At 44.2% G+C, this 12,788-nt stretch overlaps 5 non-coding genes across 5 annotated transcripts; all 5 read left to right on the top strand.

The window, feature by feature from the left end:
* Positions 1 to 718: 718 nt before the first annotated feature.
* On the top strand, positions 719 to 814 carry trnai-uau (transfer RNA isoleucine (anticodon UAU)). The gene is made up of 2 exons: positions 719 to 756; positions 779 to 814. It is a non-coding gene; the product is annotated as a tRNA-Ile (tRNA).
* Positions 815 to 4,821: 4,007 nt separating this feature from the next.
* On the top strand, positions 4,822 to 4,917 carry trnai-uau (transfer RNA isoleucine (anticodon UAU)). The gene is made up of 2 exons: positions 4,822 to 4,859; positions 4,882 to 4,917. It is a non-coding gene; the product is annotated as a tRNA-Ile (tRNA).
* A 2,184-nt stretch (positions 4,918 to 7,101) lies between these two features.
* trnai-uau (transfer RNA isoleucine (anticodon UAU)) lies at positions 7,102 to 7,197 on the top strand. Its single transcript has 2 exons — positions 7,102 to 7,139; positions 7,162 to 7,197. It is a non-coding gene; the product is annotated as a tRNA-Ile (tRNA).
* A 2,184-nt stretch (positions 7,198 to 9,381) lies between these two features.
* Positions 9,382 to 9,477, top strand: trnai-uau (transfer RNA isoleucine (anticodon UAU)). The gene is made up of 2 exons: positions 9,382 to 9,419; positions 9,442 to 9,477. It is a non-coding gene; the product is annotated as a tRNA-Ile (tRNA).
* A 2,184-nt stretch (positions 9,478 to 11,661) lies between these two features.
* trnai-uau (transfer RNA isoleucine (anticodon UAU)) lies at positions 11,662 to 11,757 on the top strand. Its single transcript has 2 exons — positions 11,662 to 11,699; positions 11,722 to 11,757. It is a non-coding gene; the product is annotated as a tRNA-Ile (tRNA).
* Positions 11,758 to 12,788: the final 1,031 nt, after the last annotated feature.

The following is a 12,788-nucleotide window of genomic DNA, read 5'->3' as shown; positions in this document are numbered from 1 at the left end:
TCACTGAACGGCGAGGCGGGGCTCGATGGGCTGAGTGGCTGCATGTGTTATTTGCATTTGTTATGTTTAAAACGAAAATATTCTTCCTTTTGTCGACTTGGTGAATAGACCGTAAGACCATTAGACATAGGAGCAGTATTCACGCCATTCAGCCCATCGAGTACGCTCCTCCATTCAATCATGGTTATTAAGTTCCTCAATTCCATTCTCCCGCTTGCTCCCTGTAAGCCTGGATCCCCTTGATACTCAAGAACCAATCCATCTCAATCTTAAATGGACTCAATCACCCACTGGCCTCGACAGCTTTTTGAATTCCACCACTCTCTGGCTGAAGAGGTTTCTCCTGATCTCCAATCTAAAAGGTCGTTCATTTACTCCACAGCCAGGGTATGTTTCTGTTTGTGATGCCAAAACTCCGAGCAAGATCAACTTCGCGAACTTGGTGCCCAAGATACGGTGGCGATCAGTAATTGAGTCAACCCGACAATGAGGTTGTCATGTTTCTACTGACTAAAGGCCTCAATGGCTGAGAGAACAATGGAGGAAAATATTGAAAATACATTTTTCAACATCAATCCAGTTCCGCACTGTGTAATAAAGCAAATTCCTCAAATAAGTGCGGAACCACATGTGAATACAACCGGAACATCTTCCACCAGGGCCTCTTTGTCAACCGCTGAGGTATAACTCGTGATATTGGGAGGGCAATAAACGTGCGGCTCCAGTGGCGCAATCGGTCAGCGCGCGGTACTTATACAGCAGTATGGCGGCGTGCGCAATGCCGAGGTTGTGAGTTCGAGCCTCACCTGGAGCAGTTTTATCTACTCATGGTCAGACAGTCTACTGAAAAATGCAACTTTCTCTGCATTGACTGATGACCTTTCCTGAACAATACCTCGGCCATCAACCAGCTTATCCTGCAACGATTTGAAACTTCTAGAAATATCTGGGGAGAAACATGCGCAGGTGCTTCTTGTTCAGCTCGAAAATGCTTCCAAACGGCCGACAGCTTCCACTTTCATTGCGGCCAACTCATGTTTGCTTGGTATTTCTTTACTCAACTGGCGACAAACTCACACAGCTCGATGTCATTATCAAAAAGCTATTACATTTATTTCATTGAACCGTGTCAATGTTATCTTCGGCTTTGCTTGGAACATTTGTCTCATTAAAATAAACAACTGCTGAGACCAACAGGATCAAAATGACTCTCAACTGTTTCAAAACGTAAGTGAGATTCAACCACCTCACTTTGGGATATTATCACTTCTACTGCAGCTTGAATAAGGACAATAAACTGCCATTAGGATTCGGAAATCGACACTTCAATAAAAACCTCTCCTATATATCGTGTGCTGTCTTTCTATGTCAGTGTCCCGTTTGTGTGCATCACTTCATTTTTCCCTGAGTTGAATTCAACACGATGATTCATTTTTGTGGATGAAGATATTCTCCCCAACTCTCATTATTCTAAACTCCATGGCTCATGGACTGATTTTATTGGTATGCTCCCGGAGAACAATCTTCTCGTTCCTCTGAATCACTGAATATTTCTGACATGATCTTGAAGGCGAGTATTTCCTCTTCCGGGTTTGCTAATCATCACCGCACTTGCCTACATCGGTGTGCTCATTAAAACCGATGCAGTTGCAGTTAGAGTCATTTCCAAATTGCAGTCCTAACCAATTGCAGTTAGAGTCACATCCAAATTTCACAATCTGATTCCAAGAAAGACTGTCCCAACAGTTACATTCCTCATTGTCGTTTGTTTGTGGGTGGGAAACTTTCCTGAATTGTGCACCTTCCTGCCTCACTGTGTACAGTGATTTACCAAATTCTGAGAATGCTATCACTCACTGTGATCCCTTTTGAATCCCGTTGTATATATTGCTATCACATAACTTATCAAACTACCTTACTTTTCCAACTATGCCAACCAATCTCATTCATGATTCCGATGTGGAGATGCTGGTGTTGGACTGACATGGACAAAGTCAGAAGTCTCACCATATCAGGTTTATTTGAAATCACAAGCTTTAGGAGCGCTGCTCGTTGATCAAGATAAATTATTAATTGATTAGAGTAGTACTTTCTAGACGCAACCAGGAAAATGAAACAGAGGTAATTCATGACCTCAGAGTGCAGGACCCCCTCTGTAACTGAGTTTCCCATTTACTTCGAGGGAGAGAAGGTTGGCCCGAAGCCGATCGTTTAAATCCTAAGCAAGGGGAATTATATCAGGATGATGTTAGGGCTGAAGTTAAGTTGAAAATTAAATGAAGAGAGGGATCAGTTCAGATGCTTTGCTCAAAAACTGCATGAATCCATGTAAGATAGTGTTAATTCATTGTTTTAGATTAGAATCAGTGCAAACATTTTGATACAGAGAGCAGCACACAGAGGTGCTAATACCCAATACATTATCTGGGCTGACGCCAGTTGTTAAGGTTCACTTGAGAATGTAACTCTTTGAAAGAGATGTTTTGCGATTTACATATGAAAGAAGTGAACCTATCACGGACATTCTAACAGATGAGAGACAGAACAAACAATCAAGGTATTTTTCAATCTATAATTTCAGTTCCATCACACTGTAAACGTTTGCTATAAATTCTGTGTCTCACAATCAGAAAGCTGATTAAAAATGCAGCGAGGAAAACAGAGTTGCGTTCCAGAGGAACACTGACGGGGACGGGGCGCACATGCAGCAACATGCAGCTCGCTCACAGACCCGAACCACTCCCTGTGTGAAAACAGTCTTCCTCATGGCACTTTTACTCCTTTTCCTGGAGACTTCAAATCTCTGTCTAATTGTTCTCGATCCTTTCAGGTGTGGCAGCATTTTCACTCCCGTATTTCCTCTGTCCAGATCCCCTATGACTTGGGAAGCTTCAATCAGACCAGCTTTCAGCTTTCTGTTCTCCTAGGAGAAGTGTCTCTACTTCCCAATCTCTCTTCATTGCTGACATTCCTCAAACATTGCACCTTTCCTGTGAACCTGTCTCCAACCACTTCACCGCTTCCTGAAGTTTCACACCCAGAATTCAGCAATGATGCAGCTGGGGGGATACACTCAGAGTCGGGTGGCGTGGGCGAACACTCGGAGACACTTGTTTACACTTTGACCAAGTGTTAGCCTATGCCCCATCTCCACGTCAGGTAGTCCAACCACATTGAGCGAAGCTGCTTTGTTGGAAAGCGGATCGCACATTTTGGCGAAACTGAGAACAAGCAACAAGAACTCGTCCGGGATTGGAACTGCTGACCTCTCCCATGTGTACAATAGAACAAAGCCCGAAGCGGGAAGCACAGACTTCCACGTACGAACCATCCGATGAAACGTGCAGCGTGTGCCTTATCAGCTGAGACCGGCTCCGAGCGAAATCCGTCCCACCTTGCTCCGGGAATTGGAAGCAGGGAAGAGTTTCAAGAACATCATCTTCTCGTTCTGTCTCCAGTCTGTCCTTTTCCCTGGGACTGGGCCCTGTCCATTGACGGATTATTCAACCATTTTCCTCCACTTGGGACATGAAGAGTTTTTGAAAGATCCACAAAGCTGGAAACTGGGGTCTGTTCTCTATCACTGAATTTCACTCTCTGTCATTTGCCTGCGCCTGATGTTCCGAGAAGCCCTGATCTATGTTCATAAACATTGCTTTGAGTGAGACTTGATCTGACAACTGCGGCATTTTCACACGCCTCCTTGTAAAGGTTTGATTGCAATATTAATTGATTCGCAAACTGTGTTCCGGCTGCACGTGTTAAGAGAAAGAAAATGGAGCAGTACACACGATCATGACCAGGATTTGAAACAACACAGAATACCAACTATTGAACAATCTCGGCGCCACGCAATCTGCCGCCAGGAAACATCAAATAAGTGCAGGGCTGGAGGGGATGCCAAGAGCAGCACCAGAGACACAACACCAGGAAAACTCACCAAATCCCGCACTGAGATGAGGGAACTCAGAGTGGGAAGAATTTATGGAATTCGGGGCCTCAGAGGTTGCAAATGAGATTGGTAGTTTTCGACGGATTGAAAACACCAAGAGCTCAGGGGATAGTACAGAAAAGTAGCGATGATTAGGAGGCCGCCTATGATCTCACTGAACGGCGAGGCGGGGCTCGATGGGCTGAGTGGCTGCATGTGTTATTTGCATTTGTTATGTTTAAAACGAAAATATTCTTCCTTTTGTTGACTTGGTGAATAGACCGTAAGACCATTAGACATAGGAGCAGTATTCACGCCATTCAGCCCATCGAGTACGCTCCTCCATTCAATCATGGTTATTAAGTTCCTCAATTCCATTCTCCCGCTTGCTCCCTGTAAGCCTGGATCCCCTTGATACTCAAGAACCAATCCATCTCAATCTTAAATGGACTCAATCACCCACTGGCCTCGACAGCTTTTTGAATTCCACCACTCTCTGGCTGAAGAGGTTTCTCCTGATCTCCAATCTAAAAGGTCGTTCATTTACTCCACAGCCAGGGTATGTTTCTGTTTGTGATGCCAAAACTCCGAGCAAGATCAACTTCGCGAACTTGGTGCCCAAGATACGGTGGCGATCAGTAATTGAGTCAACCCGACAATGAGGTTGTCATGTTTCTACTGACTAAAGGCCTCAATGGCTGAGAGAACAATGGAGGAAAATATTGAAAATACATTTTTCAACATCAATCCAGTTCCGCACTGTGTAATAAAGCAAATTCCTCAAATAAGTGCGGAACCACATGTGAATACAACCGGAACATCTTCCACCAGGGCCTCTTTGTCAACCGCTGAGGTATAACTCGTGATATTGGGACGGCAGTAAACGTGCAGCTCCAGTGGCGCAATCGGTCAGCGCGCGGTACTTATACAGCAGTATGGCGGCGTGCGCAATGCCGAGGTTGTGAGTTCGAGCCTCACCTGGAGCAGTTTTATCAACTCATGGTCAGACAGTCTACTGAAAAATGCAACTTTCTCTGCATTGACTGATGACCTTTCCTGAACAATACTTCGGCCATCAACCAGCTTATCCTGCAACGATTTGAAACTTCTAGAAATATCTGGGGAGAAACATGCGCAGGTGCTTCTTGTTCAGCTCGAAAATGCTTCCAAACGGCCGACAGCTTCCACTTTCATTGCGGCCAACTCATGTTTGCTTGGTATTTCTTTACTCAACTGGCGACAAACTCACACAGCTCGATGTCATTATCAAAAAGCTATTACATTTATTTCATTGAACCGTGTCAATGTTATCTTCGGCTTTGCTTGGAACATTTGTCTCATTAAAATAAACAACTGCTGAGACCAACAGGATCAAAATGACTCTCAACTGTTTCAAAACGTAAGTGAGATTCAACCACCTCACTTTGGGATATTATCACTTCTACTGCAGCTTGAATAAGGACAATAAACTGCCATTAGGATTCGGAAATCGACACTTCAATAAAAACCTCTCCTATATATCGTGTGCTGTCTTTCTATGTCAGTGTCCCGTTTGTGTGCATCACTTCATTTTTCCCTGAGTTGAATTCAACACGATGATTCATTTTTGTGGATGAAGATATTCTCCCCAACTCTCATTATTCTAAACTCCATGGCTCATGGACTGATTTTATTGGTATGCTCCCGGAGAACAATCTTCTCGTTCCTCTGAATCACTGAATATTTCTGACATGATCTTGAAGGCGAGTATTTCCTCTTCCGGGTTTGCTAATCATCACCGCACTTGCCTACATCGGTGTGCTCATTAAAACCGATGCAGTTGCAGTTAGAGTCATTTCCATTGACGGATTATTCAACCATTTTCCTCCACTTGGGACATGAAGAGTTTTTGAAAGATCCACAAAGCTGGAAACTGGGGTCTGTTCTCTATCACTGAATTTCACTCTCTCTCACTTGCCTGAGCCTGATGTTCCGAGAAGCCCTGATCTATGTTCATAAACACTGCTTTGAGTGAGACTTGATCTGACAACTGCGGCATTTTCACACGCCTCCTTGTAAAGGTTTGATTGCAATATTAATTGATTCGCAAACTGTGTTCCGGCTGCACGTGTTTAGAGAAAGAAAATGGAGCAGTACACACGATCATGACCAGGATTTGAAACAACACAGAATACCAACTATTGAACAATCTCGGCGCCACGCAATCTGCCGCCAGGAAACATCAAATAAGTGCAGGGCTGGAGGGGATGCCAAGAGCAGCACCAGAGACACAACACCAGGAAAACTCACCAAATCCCGCACTGAGATGAGGGAACTCAGAGTGGGAAGAATTTATGGAATTCGGGGCCTCAGAGGTTGCAAATGAGATTGGTAGTTTTCGACGGATTGAAAACACCAAGAGCTCAGGGGATAGTACAGAAAAGTAGCGATGATTAGGAGGCCGCCTATGATCTCACTGAACGGCGAGGCGGGGCTCGATGGGCTGAGTGGCTGCATGTGTTATTTGCATTTGTTATGTTTAAAACGAAAATATTCTTCCTTTTGTTGACTTGGTGAATAGACCGTAAGACCATTAGACATAGGAGCAGTATTCACGCCATTCAGCCCATCGAGTACGCTCCTCCATTCAATCATGGTTATTAAGTTCCTCAATTCCATTCTCCCGCTTGCTCCCTGTAAGCCTGGATCCCCTTGATACTCAAGAACCAATCCATCTCAATCTTAAATGGACTCAATCACCCACTGGCCTCGACAGCTTTTTGAATTCCACCACTCTCTGGCTGAAGAGGTTTCTCCTGATCTCCAATCTAAAAGGTCGTTCATTTACTCCACAGCCAGGGTATGTTTCTGTTTGTGATGCCAAAACTCCGAGCAAGATCAACTTCGCGAACTTGGTGCCCAAGATACGGTGGCGATCAGTAATTGAGTCAACCCGACAATGAGGTTGTCATGTTTCTACTGACTAAAGGCCTCAATGGCTGAGAGAACAATGGAGGAAAATATTGAAAATACATTTTTCAACATCAATCCAGTTCCGCACTGTGTAATAAAGCAAATTCCTCAAATAAGTGCGGAACCACATGTGAATACAACCGGAACATCTTCCACCAGGGCCTCTTTGTCAACCGCTGAGGTATAACTCGTGATATTGGGACGGCAGTAAACGTGCAGCTCCAGTGGCGCAATCGGTCAGCGCGCGGTACTTATACAGCAGTATGGCGGCGTGCGCAATGCCGAGGTTGTGAGTTCGAGCCTCACCTGGAGCAGTTTTATCAACTCATGGTCAGACAGTCTACTGAAAAATGCAACTTTCTCTGCATTGACTGATGACCTTTCCTGAACAATACTTCGGCCATCAACCAGCTTATCCTGCAACGATTTGAAACTTCTAGAAATATCTGGGGAGAAACATGCGCAGGTGCTTCTTGTTCAGCTCGAAAATGCTTCCAAACGGCCGACAGCTTCCACTTTCATTGCGGCCAACTCATGTTTGCTTGGTATTTCTTTACTCAACTGGCGACAAACTCACACAGCTCGATGTCATTATCAAAAAGCTATTACATTTATTTCATTGAACCGTGTCAATGTTATCTTCGGCTTTGCTTGGAACATTTGTCTCATTAAAATAAACAACTGCTGAGACCAACAGGATCAAAATGACTCTCAACTGTTTCAAAACGTAAGTGAGATTCAACCACCTCACTTTGGGATATTATCACTTCTACTGCAGCTTGAATAAGGACAATAAACTGCCATTAGGATTCGGAAATCGACACTTCAATAAAAACCTCTCCTATATATCGTGTGCTGTCTTTCTATGTCAGTGTCCCGTTTGTGTGCATCACTTCATTTTTCCCTGAGTTGAATTCAACACGATGATTCATTTTTGTGGATGAAGATATTCTCCCCAACTCTCATTATTCTAAACTCCATGGCTCATGGACTGATTTTATTGGTATGCTCCCGGAGAACAATCTTCTCGTTCCTCTGAATCACTGAATATTTCTGACATGATCTTGAAGGCGAGTATTTCCTCTTCCGGGTTTGCTAATCATCACCGCACTTGCCTACATCGGTGTGCTCATTAAAACCGATGCAGTTGCAGTTAGAGTCATTTCCATTGACGGATTATTCAACCATTTTCCTCCACTTGGGACATGAAGAGTTTTTGAAAGATCCACAAAGCTGGAAACTGGGGTCTGTTCTCTATCACTGAATTTCACTCTCTCTCACTTGCCTGAGCCTGATGTTCCGAGAAGCCCTGATCTATGTTCATAAACACTGCTTTGAGTGAGACTTGATCTGACAACTGCGGCATTTTCACACGCCTCCTTGTAAAGGTTTGATTGCAATATTAATTGATTCGCAAACTGTGTTCCGGCTGCACGTGTTTAGAGAAAGAAAATGGAGCAGTACACACGATCATGACCAGGATTTGAAACAACACAGAATACCAACTATTGAACAATCTCGGCGCCACGCAATCTGCCGCCAGGAAACATCAAATAAGTGCAGGGCTGGAGGGGATGCCAAGAGCAGCACCAGAGACACAACACCAGGAAAACTCACCAAATCCCGCACTGAGATGAGGGAACTCAGAGTGGGAAGAATTTATGGAATTCGGGGCCTCAGAGGTTGCAAATGAGATTGGTAGTTTTCGACGGATTGAAAACACCAAGAGCTCAGGGGATAGTACAGAAAAGTAGCGATGATTAGGAGGCCGCCTATGATCTCACTGAACGGCGAGGCGGGGCTCGATGGGCTGAGTGGCTGCATGTGTTATTTGCATTTGTTATGTTTAAAACGAAAATATTCTTCCTTTTGTTGACTTGGTGAATAGACCGTAAGACCATTAGACATAGGAGCAGTATTCACGCCATTCAGCCCATCGAGTACGCTCCTCCATTCAATCATGGTTATTAAGTTCCTCAATTCCATTCTCCCGCTTGCTCCCTGTAAGCCTGGATCCCCTTGATACTCAAGAACCAATCCATCTCAATCTTAAATGGACTCAATCACCCACTGGCCTCGACAGCTTTTTGAATTCCACCACTCTCTGGCTGAAGAGGTTTCTCCTGATCGCCAATCTAAAAGGTCGTTCATTTACTCCACAGCCAGGGTATGTTTCTGTTTGTGATGCCAAAACTCCGAGCAAGATCAACTTCGCGAACTTGGTGCCCAAGATACGGTGGCGATCAGTAATTGAGTCAACCCGACAATGAGGTTGTCATGTTTCTACTGACTAAAGGCCTCAATGGCTGAGAGAACAATGGAGGAAAATATTGAAAATACATTTTTCAACATCAATCCAGTTCCGCACTGTGTAATAAAGCAAATTCCTCAAATAAGTGCGGAACCACATGTGAATACAACCGGAACATCTTCCACCAGGGCCTCTTTGTCAACCGCTGAGGTATAACTCGTGATATTGGGACGGCAGTAAACGTGCAGCTCCAGTGGCGCAATCGGTCAGCGCGCGGTACTTATACAGCAGTATGGCGGCGTGCGCAATGCCGAGGTTGTGAGTTCGAGCCTCACCTGGAGCAGTTTTATCAACTCATGGTCAGACAGTCTACTGAAAAATGCAACTTTCTCTGCATTGACTGATGACCTTTCCTGAACAATACTTCGGCCATCAACCAGCTTATCCTGCAACGATTTGAAACTTCTAGAAATATCTGGGGAGAAACATGCGCAGGTGCTTCTTGTTCAGCTCGAAAATGCTTCCAAACGGCCGACAGCTTCCACTTTCATTGCGGCCAACTCATGTTTGCTTGGTATTTCTTTACTCAACTGGCGACAAACTCACACAGCTCGATGTCATTATCAAAAAGCTATTACATTTATTTCATTGAACCGTGTCAATGTTATCTTCGGCTTTGCTTGGAACATTTGTCTCATTAAAATAAACAACTGCTGAGACCAACAGGATCAAAATGACTCTCAACTGTTTCAAAACGTAAGTGAGATTCAACCACCTCACTTTGGGATATTATCACTTCTACTGCAGCTTGAATAAGGACAATAAACTGCCATTAGGATTCGGAAATCGACACTTCAATAAAAACCTCTCCTATATATCGTGTGCTGTCTTTCTATGTCAGTGTCCCGTTTGTGTGCATCACTTCATTTTTCCCTGAGTTGAATTCAACACGATGATTCATTTTTGTGGATGAAGATATTCTCCCCAACTCTCATTATTCTAAACTCCATGGCTCATGGACTGATTTTATTGGTATGCTCCCGGAGAACAATCTTCTCGTTCCTCTGAATCACTGAATATTTCTGACATGATCTTGAAGGCGAGTATTTCCTCTTCCGGGTTTGCTAATCATCACCGCACTTGCCTACATCGGTGTGCTCATTAAAACCGATGCAGTTGCAGTTAGAGTCATTTCCATTGACGGATTATTCAACCATTTTCCTCCACTTGGGACATGAAGAGTTTTTGAAAGATCCACAAAGCTGGAAACTGGGGTCTGTTCTCTATCACTGAATTTCACTCTCTCTCACTTGCCTGAGCCTGATGTTCCGAGAAGCCCTGATCTATGTTCATAAACACTGCTTTGAGTGAGACTTGATCTGACAACTGCGGCATTTTCACACGCCTCCTTGTAAAGGTTTGATTGCAATATTAATTGATTCGCAAACTGTGTTCCGGCTGCACGTGTTTAGAGAAAGAAAATGGAGCAGTACACACGATCATGACCAGGATTTGAAACAACACAGAATACCAACTATTGAACAATCTCGGCGCCACGCAATCTGCCGCCAGGAAACATCAAATAAGTGCAGGGCTGGAGGGGATGCCAAGAGCAGCACCAGAGACACAACACCAGGAAAACTCACCAAATCCCGCACTGAGATGAGGGAACTCAGAGTGGGAAGAATTTATGGAATTCGGGGCCTCAGAGGTTGCAAATGAGATTGGTAGTTTTCGACGGATTGAAAACACCAAGAGCTCAGGGGATAGTACAGAAAAGTAGCGATGATTAGGAGGCCGCCTATGATCTCACTGAACGGCGAGGCGGGGCTCGATGGGCTGAGTGGCTGCATGTGTTATTTGCATTTGTTATGTTTAAAACGAAAATATTCTTCCTTTTGTTGACTTGGTGAATAGACCGTAAGACCATTAGACATAGGAGCAGTATTCACGCCATTCAGCCCATCGAGTACGCTCCTCCATTCAATCATGGTTATTAAGTTCCTCAATTCCATTCTCCCGCTTGCTCCCTGTAAGCCTGGATCCCCTTGATACTCAAGAACCAATCCATCTCAATCTTAAATGGACTCAATCACCCACTGGCCTCGACAGCTTTTTGAATTCCACCACTCTCTGGCTGAAGAGGTTTCTCCTGATCTCCAATCTAAAAGGTCGTTCATTTACTCCACAGCCAGGGTATGTTTCTGTTTGTGATGCCAAAACTCCGAGCAAGATCAACTTCGCGAACTTGGTGCCCAAGATACGGTGGCGATCAGTAATTGAGTCAACCCGACAATGAGGTTGTCATGTTTCTACTGACTAAAGGCCTCAATGGCTGAGAGAACAATGGAGGAAAATATTGAAAATACATTTTTCAACATCAATCCAGTTCCGCACTGTGTAATAAAGCAAATTCCTCAAATAAGTGCGGAACCACATGTGAATACAACCGGAACATCTTCCACCAGGGCCTCTTTGTCAACCGCTGAGGTATAACTCGTGATATTGGGACGGCAGAAAACGTGCAGCTCCAGTGGCGCAATCGGTCAGCGCGCGGTACTTATACAGCAGTATGGCGGCGTGCGCAATGCCGAGGTTGTGAGTTCGAGCCTCACCTGGAGCAGTTTTATCAACTCATGGTCAGACAGTCTACTGAAAAATGCAACTTTCTCTGCATTGACTGATGACCTTTCCTGAACAATACTTCGGCCATCGGCCATCAACCAGCTTATCCTGCAACGATTTGAAACTTCTAGAAATATCTGGGGAGAAACATGCGCAGGTGCTTCTTGTTCAGCTCGAAAATGCTTCCAAACGGCCGACAGCTTCCACTTTCATTGCGGCCAACTCATGTTTGCTTGGTATTTCTTTACTCAACTGGCGACAAACTCACACAGCTCGATGTCATTATCAAAAAGCTATTACATTTATTTCATTGAACCGTGTCAATGTTATCTTCGGCTTTGCTTGGAACATTTGTCTCATTAAAATAAACAACTGCTGAGACCAACAGGATCAAAATGACTCTCAACTGTTTCAAAACGTAAGTGAGATTCAACCACCTCACTTTGGGATATTATCACTTCTACTGCAGCTTGAATAAGGACAATAAACTGCCATTAGGATTCGGAAATCGACACTTCAATAAAAACCTCTCCTATATATCGTGTGCTGTCTTTCTATGTCAGTGTCCCGTTTGTGTGCATCACTTCATTTTTCCCTGAGTTGAATTCAACACGATGATTCATTTTTGTGGATGAAGATATTCTCCCCAACTCTCATTATTCTAAACTCCATGGCTCATGGACTGATTTTATTGGTATGCTCCCGGAGAACAATCTTCTCGTTCCTCTGAATCACTGAATATTTCTGACATGATCTTGAAGGCGAGTATTTCCTCTTCCGGGTTTGCTAATCATCACCGCACTTGCCTACATCGGTGTGCTCATTAAAACCGATGCAGTTGCAGTTAGAGTCATTTCCATTGACGGATTATTCAACCATTTTCCTCCACTTGGGACATGAAGAGTTTTTGAAAGATCCACAAAGCTGGAAACTGGGGTCTGTTCTCTATCACTGAATTTCACTCTCTCTCACTTGCCTGAGCCTGATGTTCCGAGAAGCCCTGATCTATGTTCATAAACACTGCTTTGA

Source organism: Hemiscyllium ocellatum, chromosome 21 (genome assembly GCF_020745735.1).
Source record: "Hemiscyllium ocellatum isolate sHemOce1 chromosome 21, sHemOce1.pat.X.cur, whole genome shotgun sequence".
NCBI lineage: Eukaryota > Metazoa > Chordata > Chondrichthyes > Orectolobiformes > Hemiscylliidae > Hemiscyllium > Hemiscyllium ocellatum.
Note: the sequence above shows the minus strand (reverse complement) of the source record. Positions and strands in the feature narration are given on the sequence as shown.